This window comes from Ictidomys tridecemlineatus, chromosome 13 (assembly GCF_052094955.1).
Source record: "Ictidomys tridecemlineatus isolate mIctTri1 chromosome 13, mIctTri1.hap1, whole genome shotgun sequence".
In the NCBI taxonomy this organism is placed as follows: Eukaryota; Metazoa; Chordata; class Mammalia; order Rodentia; family Sciuridae; genus Ictidomys; species Ictidomys tridecemlineatus.
In genome coordinates, this window is record NC_135489.1 from 66,063,940 (window position 1) to 66,076,549 (window position 12,610).

Here is a 12,610-nt window from a genome sequence, read left to right on the forward strand (position 1 = left end):
TTTCTAAGGAAAAAATGCTGAATAAACTGTGGTTGGTGATGGACTTTATCACCATCCAGCACATGTGACCAGTGGCATTATTTTTTATTTTTTTTAAAGAGAGAAAGAGAATTTTAGTATTTATTTATTTACTTATTTATTTTGGCAGACACAACATCTTTGTTTGTATATGGTGCTGAGGATCCAACCCAGCCCTCATGCATGCCAGGTTAGTGCACTACCACTTTAGACACATCCCCAGCCCAACCAGGGGCATTATTGAACCAGAATAACTGAAAGTCAAGTGGTGTTGGGATTATGTGGAGAGAATAAAAATGTAAGCAAATGACTGATGATTGCACCTTGGTGAGTCACATCCCACCTTGCTTTTCCACAACTCATTCTGTTTGTTGTGGTGAAACAACAATTAGTTCATTAGCACCCCACTGCTAGCTAGACTTGTTCTAACCAGGGAACTGCTGGGGCTTCTTAGAGGTTGGACTCTCACCTGCTCTGGTTTTAAATAATGAAAACAAACATGGTTTTCTCTTTCTGTTAGCTGGAGATTTGATGACTTTTCTTACTACAAAGACTCATAATTTCATACTTCACAGCATACAAATGTGTTTGCAGAGTAGACAACAAGCTATTGGTATTATTTATCCCAATCTCTGTTATTTATGCTGTTTACTTTCAACTAAACTGTAGTTTAATAATCAAAAGCTATGATACACAAAGCAGATTAACTCTATTTGGTCCCACATCATGTTTGTTCATACGGTAATAGAAACAGTTGGAGTTATGAGTCTCATATTTTCCTCTTACCATCCTAATTTCTCCCATTTGGATGAGCTGATTTCTAATTTTCTACTTACTCTATGAGAATGTCTGTTGTCTTCCAAACTCACATGCAAATGGCTAGTAATCATTTTCTCCAACAAGATCGTAACAATCAGTGGTCATTAAGGTTTAACGAAGGACTGATTAATTCCTGTATGAGTGAATGGATAAATTAATAATGGAGGAATGATTTGTCTCTAAAGTGACCTCTGACATATCAAAGTTGTTTTAAATCTTTGTACTTCAGAGTGTGTATTTCTTGCAGTCTACTCTTCATTTAATCTGTATAGGTGATTATAACTTGTTAAATATATATAAAAAATTTTAAGCTATTTTAAACCGTGCAGCAAACTTTTTATTGCAAAATAGTATCACAGACATAACAAAAAAATAACTTAGGATGTTATTATCACATTATAGAATTCCTCCTGCTTGATAGGAAAAGAAAAGTAATCCTCTTTTTTTCCCCATTTTTCACATCTCATAAGGAATCTGTAAACAATTTATTTATAAACAGAAAAAATATTTGGCTTGAAAGTTGTGAAGTGTACAATGTCACAGAGATTTGTGAATTGAGGTCCCTGTGTCCAGGATGGAAATGAAAGTGTAAAGGTAAAATTTCTAAGCTGATTCTAAGCTGCAAAAGCCTGAGTTAAAGTGTAAAAGACTGGGCATTGTAAAGTTTCTAAATTGCAAGGCCTGGGCTAAAAAGTAATAGACCAGGTATTGTTAAAATTCCTCTGCTACCCCCAACCTGTAATCTCTGTAGCTGTTAGGACAATACTGGAACTGCCCAGTAAATATTTCCATTGATTCCCTGGTTGTTTATTAGCTAAGGGCTCCAAGTAGCTTGGCATGTAAGCATCCAGGCCACAAAACCAATCAGTTTAAATGTGTACCCCGCTTAGGAGTGACCAATCACCCCTGCCCAGACTGTTCCCGCCAATGAATGTACTAATCATGTCTCAGAGTTGTTGTTCAATTTTCCCCGTGCCTCATGATGATTTGTTCTGATGTATGCAAAGCCCCCCACCACCCTCTCCAAAAAGTGTACTTAAGCTCTGCTTGACCTCTGCTCTGGGCTCTGGGCTGCTCTATCCTCCTGAGTGAGCCTGGAACCTCAGCATGCTGAATCAATAAATCCCCTTTTGCCAATTGCATGGAGCCAGTCTCTTGTGTGGTCTCTTCCTCTGAGGTTTCACCAGACCCTTACAAAAGTAGATAGAAACTACCTCTTTTCAAGATAGAGGGCACTTTGAGCAAAAGGAAAGAACTTTTTTTTTCTTTTTCTTTTTTGAAAAACTAATAGTTACAGATTACTGGAGAAATATGGATCACTGCATTTTGTGACCAGAAGACAAGTTCGGTGTTAGAAATTAAAGCTGAAGCCTTATCAAACAATCTGAGAAGACCCTTCTGCCCACAAGCATATCCCAGCACAGCATGGGGGCACCCTGCCAGCAACTAGAGAAAGTTTTCCATGTCAATGAAGCCAGATTTACAGATAGGTAGTTAGTGTAGTTAGGTAAAACTGGTCTAATTTGGAGTAACATAAATAAAATGGAGGCCATTATTAAGAATGGAATCCAGGAAAGCAGAGCAGCACTTGGGGAAATTGAAGTGTTAAAGTCCCCAAGGCCCAGAGCCCATCCTAAGAAAATGTTAATGAAGTAGCTCCAAGCAAACAGGGAGGTGCTAATCAAAGCTGCCCCAGGCCCTTCCTGCCCAGATTACTCCTCCAGCCCTCATATCTCCCACCTTTTGGGCCTTCCCAACTGCATCCTATCACTGAAAGATAATGAGAAACAAGGACAGGAGTGTGGGAAAGGTAAAAGAAGACCTTAACTTTAAAAGAGGGAAGACCTCCCCCTTCCATGGATTCCACTTTTTTTTTCTTTTTGTCATCTTTTTTCTTTTTTTAAAAATTTATTTCTTACATACATGACAATAGTGGAGTGCATTACATTCATAATTATCCATTCACAGCACAATTTTTTGTAATTCTGTATATAAAGTATGTTCACACCAAATTATGCCATTATACATGAGCTTTCTCTCTCTCTCTTTTTTTTTTTTTTTGCATACAATTCTTTATTCCACCTTTTGGGTCCCTTCTTCCTCCAGGAGAAGTCTTTTCTGCTTTAATAAAGCTTCTACTCTCCTCTCTAAACTTGCCTCGGTGTGCTTCTTTGGTGTTATATTTCAGCATTCCCGGAAGCAAGGACTCGTCATGGGTAAACATCAACACCACAAACAATGTAGTTTTTAAAGGTGTTAGAAAGCCACAGAAACCAGAAAGACCAGGAGAAGCAGAATTTTCAACTATTATGGTCATTCCATGGCAAGCTGGGGGCAACTGTTGTTCCCCAGGGTTTTTGGCAGTACTGAGCACTGGTTGAGGAGCAGATCATGGCCCAGCCAAAGATCACTGGTAGGGAAGAGAAAATGGACAAAACTTTCAAAATAGGACTAGAGTCATAGCTGATGGTGATACTGTCAATTATCAGTGTTATGCTCAAATTCGGAATCCCCAAAAGACCACCAGAGACCAAGATCGATGTAAGCAGCAAAGAGGTGTTTATTGCAAGCTAGCTCGGTCCTCCCCGCCCACACACAGCAACTGGTGATGCTGATAGGCCCCAAGCCCGGGGTTTGCAGCAGTTTTATACATTCTTTGGAGAAGGCAGGGACTTCACATACATCATAGCATCTCTTAACAAATCATCACACACTGCGGGAAAATCAAATAACAACTCTAAAACATGATTAGCACATTCACTGGTGGGAACAAGTTGGGTAGGGGTGATTGGTCACTCCTGAGTGGGGTACACATTGTTGTTCAATTTTCCCGTGCCTCAAGATGATTTGTTCTGATGTATGCAAAGCCCCCCACCCTCTCCAAAAAGTGTACTTAAGCTCTGCTTGACCTCTGCTCTGGGCTCTGGGCTGCTCTCCTTTCTCAAGTGGGCTCGGAGCCCTCGCATGCTGGTTAAATAAATCCCTTTTTGCCAATTGCATGGAGCTAGTGTCTTGTGTGTCTCTTCCTCCGACGTTTCACCAGTCCCTTACAATATAATGCTTCTTAGAAGTATTTTTGGCCAGGACCTCAAAAATACCTAATACCTTAATCTTAGAAGGAGACTTTGTCAAAAATCAATAACAAAAAATCTTAAAAGCAACATGCAAATAATTATTCAACATAATGATATATATTTTTGTGATCACTTGATCAAGTCATTTAAAATTTTATTTCAAATGGGACTGCCAAACTAAAGAACAATCATTATCTTATTAGAAAGTCAGACATACAGACTTCTAAAAGACATTTTTCCTAATGAGTAAGACATTTGTAAGTTTGTTTCACCCATATGGATATGGAATTAAAGGGAGAATCAGTGGTGCAAAAGTGATTCCTTAGAGAGAGAGAAAGTAAAAATTTAAAGCAAAGATATTGTTAGATAAAAAAAAATGTATGCACAACTTGAAGTGGAGTCAGATGCTGATTCTCCTGAAAAATTGGAGAGTTGGAGCTTTTTATCTCTCTGATTTATTTTGCAGTGCACCACTATAATTTATGAATTTTAAATTTTCACCAGACAAATGCCTCCTTAAATTGAATTGGGTATGAATATGAGTGTACCTTCAAAGAAGAGAGTCCTATGTAGCTAGTTTTCAATTTGAAATTATAAAAATATAAACTCTCTAAAGGCCATTGACTAACTCTTCTCTACATTACCCAGCCTCAGTAACAGAGATGTCTCACTCCTTTTCAGTCCTCAAATTTGACATCCACATTTTCATAAAATCTGATGTATATTAATGTTTTTCAGGGAAATGGGGATTTGCTATAAGTAAACTACAATCACTGTTATGAGACACATATCTTCACCATGACCTCCTAAAAGTAAAGTTGACAAGGTCAAAATTAGTTGGTTGAAAGTAGCGTGGACAAAACTGAGATCAAGGTGCCACCTCCCCCTTGCACTTGAGAGGCTTCATTTTTCCATGAATTTTAAGTAACTAACACAACATATCAACTTCATAGCCCTTGACATGACTCTAAAAATGTTGAGAGCTCTTCCTGCCCACCTTCCTCACTAAAAACACCCAGTACCTTTTCCAATTTACTCTCTTTTAAGCAAACTTTTCAATTTCTGTATTTCTTTTGAATTTTTTTTTTAAAAAATATTTGTGAAAGTCCAGAAACATTATTTTGCATTATAGATATGACAAGAATCAGGCAGAATACAATTGAAAATATTTCTATGTGTCTTACTATTTTGTTACTTTAGACAGTTAATTTTCTTAAGCTTCAATTTCTAAATCTGTACTAAAAATATAAGACCTCTAAACCTGTGTGCCTATACTGAGGATTACATGAGATAGTACTTACAAAGCTTTTCATATATAACTAATATGAAATAAGTGAGCATTTGTATTCCTATAGGACAGAATAGGAACCAGCTCTCATTCATTAACTCTTTATATAAATATATCTTATTTTGTGTTTGCATTCTAAATGCTTCACTGTTTATATGACAGTTTCTGTATTTTAGCTCATCAATTCTATTGCTGCATTCCTGGACTCTCATAGGCTTAACTTGGTTTCATTGAGCTCTTTGAACTATTCAGTTGACTCAGTGCCAGGTTTCAGTGGGTCGTGTTTGTAAAGACCTATCTGTGTATTACAAGTCTTATGACTGTAGCAGTGTGGGACAACAAATGGTTCAAGACTAGAACTGCCATTGAGGCATACTTGGTGAGGGCCATGCCTCACCAAGGGCCACTCAGAAGTCCCCTAGGGTGAGGTGTCCATGCAGAGGAAGGGAGGGGAACTGTGGCCAAGCTCCTTTATGTGGTTTCTATTGGAAGGAATAGATGAAGGAGAGGAAGCTGATTTAGGATGAGTTTGAATAATGCCAGTGGGCTCTGGGGCACAAGGGCTGTCCCTAGTGGTCTGTTACCTGACCCTGGGGTGATGAGGGAAATAATAGCCCAGAGTATGAGAGCTCAGAAAGGGAGGAGGTTGGTTATGGACTAAGTTGTGTGCTCAGGAAGGGAAATGGACAAGCCTCTGGCCAGGACCTCAAAACTGGCTCAAGACAGTGTTTCAGACATCCTAAAAGTATTTTACACTCTATTATGTGTATCCATGGGAGAGACAGTCTCATAACATGATGCAGGTAGCTCCTTGTGTGAAGGTAGGTTGCTGAGACATGGAACTCTGAGCATGTTGTGTAGCTGTGGCCTGGGGTCCTCTGGCTGACCTTCACTTGGGAGGACATTGGCCAACAGTCACTATTACAATGTGCCACGTAGTTCCATAATGTCATTCAATTTCATGGGCTAGAGAAAGAAGCAGCAGTGTGAAGAAAGGATGCAGGTAGATCTTTGCCTCAGAGGATATATAAATTTCTCTCTGGATCTTACATAGCTGGAACACTCAAAAGAGCATGGAGGCTGGAGGCATGATCTGTGAAACTCTCAGGCAAAAGTACTTGTTCATGAAGATGAAACTGTGTTGATATGATGATGTCATTTCTGAGTGTCAGGTAGCAAGCTGTTGTCTACATAGCTCCCCAGCAACAGGATCAACAAAACTGCATTGATGAGTGGACTTTTAATCATATTGAAAGGAGCCATATGTGGTGATCATTCCAAAGTAGCATGTAATTACCTACACAGTTTGGCTCTGACACTTACAAAGAGGCCTATGGAAGTGAGTGAAAGAATAGGAAAGAGAAAATTCAAACATCTGAGTCCCTTTATCTTAGTCCTCCAGGGCCTACATATCTGGTAGGTACAATAGTCAATGAAATGGTTTAATTTTTCTTTCTTTCTAAATCAGAAGAAAAATGAAGCTGTCATAATGATGAATATATTGTAATAAATCAGGCCTGAGTTATATTTATCTTTTTGCTGATGCAGTGATAAAGTATAATGTGTAATATTATTTAATGAAGAAAAATGGCCACAAGGCAAAATTACCTGTTAAATTAGAGAGAATAATGTATTCCCCAAAGATGTCTGTGTGCTAGGTCTGGAATCTGTGGGTCTGGAATCTGTGACTCTGGTAAAAGGGACTTTACACAGCAAGTTAAGAATCTTAAGGTAGAATGAAAATAGTGAATTATCCAGGGTGGTTCAATGTGATCACAAGAGTCCTTATAAGACAGAAACATGTCAGAAAGAAGAGAAGTGATGACAGATGCAAAGGGTGTAGTGACTTCCTTGGAAGGTGGAAGATCTGGTCATAAGCCAAGAAAAGCTGGTGGACTCTGAAAAAGGTGAGAAACAGCTTCTTCCCTGGAGCCTCCAGAAGGAAGGCAGCCTTGTGGACTTCTTGATTGAAGGTCAGAAAACTGGCTCCAGGATTCTGAACACTTAAACTGTAATATAAGAAATTTGTTTTAAGTCACTACGATCATGGCAATATGGTGGAGCACTTTAGGAAATTTACACACCTGTGAAGTTATATAGCAGTCCTCTCATCATCTTGGGTAAATCCCTTAAACAACCTGACTTGTATTTCCTCCTCAGCCTAACAAGGAGATTGAGTATGTAGGTATCACTCACAAAGTTAGATTATTTCAGTGGTTATACATGTAGAATAAACTAATGCTCCAGTCGAAGTTAGAAGAAGGAAATCATGCATCTGTGACAACCTGGTCATAGCCTGATCAAAAATGTGTTCAGAAAATAATGTGAAAAAGAATCATAGAGTCCCCTTCAAAGCCCTTACAGACTTAAAAATGACAATGTCAGATTATTGAAACTGGAAACAAACTTGGAAATAGTTCATATTTTATTGCATAGTTATGTTTACCAATGCAAGTCTTTAAAGTATAATTGCTATCTGTATGTAGAAAATGAATTATGAGACCATGCAGAATACTTGTCATCATATATGGTCTTTAGAAAAAATTGTTTTGAAAGAGAGAGCACATTGTTTTGGATCAAAGGTCTTAAATTATTACAAAATCAAATCCTTTAATTTTTTTGGCTTGAGTGTGTGAAGCCTATCTGGTTTCACTTGATAAAATGAGAAATGTTTGCTTATTTAAATATGTCCATATTTAAATATACACTTACATATATTTATATTTTATACTTAAATATTTTATATTTAAATATATGTATTTAAATATATATTATATATTTTAAATATATATAAACACATATATTTATATACTTTCTACCCCTTTGGGGAAAAAAAATGGCTTCACTCAGTTTTCTCTGTATTCTCACTTTTTTCTCAGAATCAAGGTTGCACTGGGTTTTGGTCTTGATAAAACCAAAGACAAAGCATTCAGTGCATCAGGCTCTGTATCTGCCACATGAGCATCCATGATGCAGACAGACAGCAAGCTGAGCACAACATGTTTTCACAAGCAACTCAAACATCACCCTTTCATCACAGAAAAAAACAATAAAATGTATAATTGCTCTCTTTTAGTCATAAGTGGAGGTAAAAATCAAAAGACACCACCTGGAAATATTTAATTTGCTTCAGAAAAAAACAATCCTCAATGTCAAAATAATTCTCAAATCTTGAAATTCAGGGCTATGAAAAACATTAAAAATAGTATTTTAGGGGCTAGGGTTGTGGCTCAGCAGTAGAGCACTCACCTCTCACCCATGAGACCCTGGGTTCCATCCTCAGCACCACATAAAAATGAATAAACAAAAATAAAGATATATTTTTAAAAAGAGCATTTTAAGTATCCCCCTCTTTTTTAAAAAATATTTTGTTCAGTTGTAGTTGAACACAATACCTTTATTTTATATATTTATTTATTTTTATACGGTGCTGAGGATCAAACCCAGCGTCTTGAAAGTGCTACGCAAGTGCTCTGTGGCTGAGCCACTATCCCAGCCCAGTACCCCCATTTTTTTCTTTTCTTTCTTTTTTCTTTTTTTCAGTATACATATTTATTATAGAAATCTCCTTCTAGTATGGGTAGTGTCTTGGTCCCAGATCCACTGGTACAAAAAAGAAAAGTTTTAACACTAGGTAAAAGAGGTAGGAAAACCTCCAGCTCAGAAAGTCACAGACAGGTATCATAAAAAACACAGCTTGTGTTGTTTAAAAAGTAGTGAATGGAAGGAAAGCCAAGGAGGATGTGACAAGGCCTGTTGCCGTGGCCAGAGGTCACCTCAGGATTGTACTGGCATCTACCAGATACCAGATTCAACCTCCAAAACATCCTAGGATGCAACATACCCAATGGCTCTGCCCCTTGTTAGCCTCCTACAGGGTCTCCTGATTGGGGATGATCAGCACAGAGAGGGATAGAGTGCCCCATCCAGAATTTAATCCTTCCAAATGTGGGCAGAAATCCAAACTGCACTGGTTTGAGGGGTGGCAGGGATTTCTATTCACAACAGAGTCTCCTGACTACCCGCCAAAAGGATCCTAACACCCTATATGGGCCATTGTGGAGGGGGTGGACCTGAACAGAACAGGTTGGGCAGGGGGACAGGAATGAACCCAGCCAGGATGAGCTCACAGTTTCCCTTTTATAAAATGCCTAGTACTGGGGCAAAGATAGTGAATACTAAAATCACAACTGTAAACAGAAATGAAGGAAGGGGATTGGAATCCCTATTGCATCATTCACTCTCCTTGAAGCTGGCTGAAGTCCCCCATTCCCCATTGTGAGAGAAGCAAGGTAGCAGACACATTCCTGGGTCCTTGGGGAGCCAGGGACCTTGGAAGATCAGGTTGGCGCCCAGCCCAGCACTGAGAGCAACCACATTCCAGGGTTCAGTGAGGTTGGCTGTGTGCTCCCAGGACTGGAGCCATGCCCAGACCAACAAGGTGCAAATCAGAAGGGGTAAGACCAGTGTCCATGGGGCCTGGGGGTCAGAACTGGAAGACTGGTTCCCCTATAGTGCAGATCACTATATCACTAAAGATAGGAGCCTTTAGCTGGGGGCAGGGTGGGGTACAGGAAGTCTGGTAGTATCTTTAGAAGGGGACAGCAAGAATCTGGAGGACAGGGTGGGGAAGAAAGAAAAGAGAGGAAAAGACAGACATGACACAGAGAAAAAGAGTCTCATTAAGGAGGCAAGCACAGGAAAGCAGGAAGAGAAAGATGAGGGCATATGATGTCCCTTCCTCACAGCACCCTGGCTTCAAGGCTCATTTCTAGCTAACCCGCACTCCTTCTATGATATGGTAAGGAACTACTACCAGTGCGCAAGATTCCCTTCTACCAGGACCCCAAGGACTAATGCAGGTCACACCTGGAAATGATCTGTACCAACACTGCAGCTAGTTTCCGTGTGGTCCCAGTCATTATCTATCATGACTAGCTGATTCCTGGCCTGAATACCTTCACCAATTGCTTCAAGAGACCCCTACTCATCAGTAAAAGCACCCCCCATACCTGCTGGACACAGGGGGTGCATTGAAACTCCCGGAGTGCCAGACAAGAGCCTGGCTGGGGGCCCTGTAAGGCACGTGGCCCACTTAATAGCAGCAGGCATGGAGAAAGGATGGGTGTAGTGGGCCCCCATAAGGGAGCATAGGCCCAGCCCCTCCAGGGCAAGGTTCTTGTGGCCACTGGGCTCACCAGTCAGGGTGATACGGGTGGATAGGGACATCCATAGCAGAGGGTTCTGGTGCACCTCTGGACCCTCAGCAGCCTCCAGGGGCAGGCCAAAGGGCTTGGTATGGGTGGCATGGGTTGGGGGTTCTTGCTGCCAAGAAGGGGGCTGCTGCTGTCAGCTGCATACATAGGTGGTGGGCCAGGGAGCATGGCGAGGAGGAGCCCACCGGGCGGGAGAGTGGTCCTGGGACCTCAGCTGCAGGCAGCAGCTCCCCCCAGCCTGTCCCTGCTGGCAAGCCCCCGTCCAAGGGTCCAAGGAATAGTCCAAGAGGAAATCCCCACATACAGGTGGGAGAGGGGCTTCCGCGGGAAGCAGGAGCAGCTGAGCTAGGTCTGAGGACCCTGCTGTGCAAGAGGAGAAGGCAGGGGTGGTTGGGGGCGCTCATACAGCACGCCATTGCTCTGTCAGACTGGTGGGCCAGTGGCAGGGGGAGCCAGAGGAACAGGCAGAGAGCCAGCTCCCCCAGCAGCATCCCAGTCCACCAGCAGGGCCTCAAAGCTGTTGCTGCAGCCAGTGAGAGCTGCAAAAGAGGGAGGTGGGATCTTAAGCAGGGCGCGCCCTGGCTGCTAGACCGCTGTTGAGAATGGAGGCCTTCGGGCTTGCAGAGCTGAGGGCCAGCGCCCCGAGTGGAAGGCACACTTCGCCCCTCAAAACTTTGGAGGCACTCCTGGGAAGGGAGCGTGTGGGGCTGATTGGGCTGGTCATAGAGTTCCTCCTGCTCTTCAGATCCCCATAAAGATCTAATGGAGGTGGTTTCCGCGGGGTTCGCTGCTCAGGGCTCCTCCCCGCCCCCAGATACTGCTTGCAGCTGGTCCCAAGCCTTTGGTGGCGAGGGGCGCTTTGCCAGAGAGAAGCAGCTACGGGGTTCCTCATTATCATGGCTGGCCCCAGACTCTGAGAGGGAGCTGCTCTCAGATTGTAGAACTTCATCTTCTTGGCTGAGATGAGCTAGGCGTGTGCCCAGGTAGACTCCCTGGGTGCCCTTGCAGACAGCGGCAGTGGCTGCGGAGGGAAAACTGGGAGGCCAAGGCGGGCCCCGACGCCCCCCACTGCTCCTCCAACACATGCAGCCTCCTCAGTGCATCCGCCTATAATTGGCGCCAGCGTTGCAGCTGTTCACCACATAGCTCAGGGGCTGGGGCCAAGCATAGGGCAGCGGCTGCGGATCTGCTGTAGCACCTACCCCTCCGGTTCCAGCTCCTCAACAGGGCTCACGGGGTGGTGCGCTGGGTTAGGATGCAGTGGAGGGTAGGCACGGGCTGCCCCGGCCCACCCCGCACCAACTGGGGCGGTTCACCAAGTTTCAGGGGGCACTAAGGGGGCAGCTGGCCAGTAAGCTCCACCTCCTGGAGACACACTTTTCGGAGATCCTGAAGTTTCAGGCTCAGGGCATCTTGCAGGGCCCGCTGACCGTCAAGCAGCGCCTCCCTCTCCCCCTCAGACGCCCTGAATTCACCTGGGGGGCAGCCTCCCCGAAAGGGCTGCTGGAGTAGTGAAGGTAGGAGAGCTGATCAGCTGACCTTTGACTTCCATCCTGGTGCTGTCAGGAGGCCGTGGCTGATGGTGGACAAGGTATTGGTTCTCTTCCCATTGAGTGGGAACACAGCAAGTGGGAAGGTGGGCAGACTTACAGGTGTAAGTCTGTAAGTCTACTTACTCAGAAGCCCATGGGCCACAGCCAGGAGTCTTACCTAGGGTCCTTGCAGCGTGGCGTAGGCGGGGTCCGTGTAGGCTAGCAGGAACAGAGGGCGCCCCCTCCCTCGCTGAGCCCTGGTAGTCCCCTTCCGCCCTCTTTTGGTGGGCCACATTCGGACCCGCGACTGTTAGCCGTGGAGGCAAGATGGGGGGCGTGCTGAGGATGGGAGAGGTGTACTGGCCCCTCCGCCGGCTGCGGACCCCCGACCCCCACCTTTAACTCAGTGCATCAGCTCTCAGCAGCACCACCACCTGCGCCGCTGAGCACGCGACCCTGAGGGAAAAGGGAGTGGAGCGCCAGACCACTGCAGCGGCGGAGACGAAGTGCCTCCTTTTTAAATTTTTAATATCCCAGAGCTAGTGAAGAGTGGATAGAGCTAGTTTAGTTGTTTATCAAATACTTTTCTGATAAATATAATGTTCTGCAAGAAAGTTCAATCCGTGGACATCTAATTAATTTGTTCTTGAATTTATAATCCTA

The 12,610-nt window shown here is 43.2% G+C and overlaps 1 pseudogene; it reads right to left on the reverse strand.

The window, feature by feature from the left end:
- Positions 1 to 10,189: 10,189 nt before the first annotated feature.
- LOC144370152 (coiled-coil domain-containing protein 120 pseudogene) lies at positions 10,190 to 12,136 on the reverse strand (annotated as a pseudogene).
- Between the last annotated feature and the right edge of the window lie 474 nt (positions 12,137 to 12,610).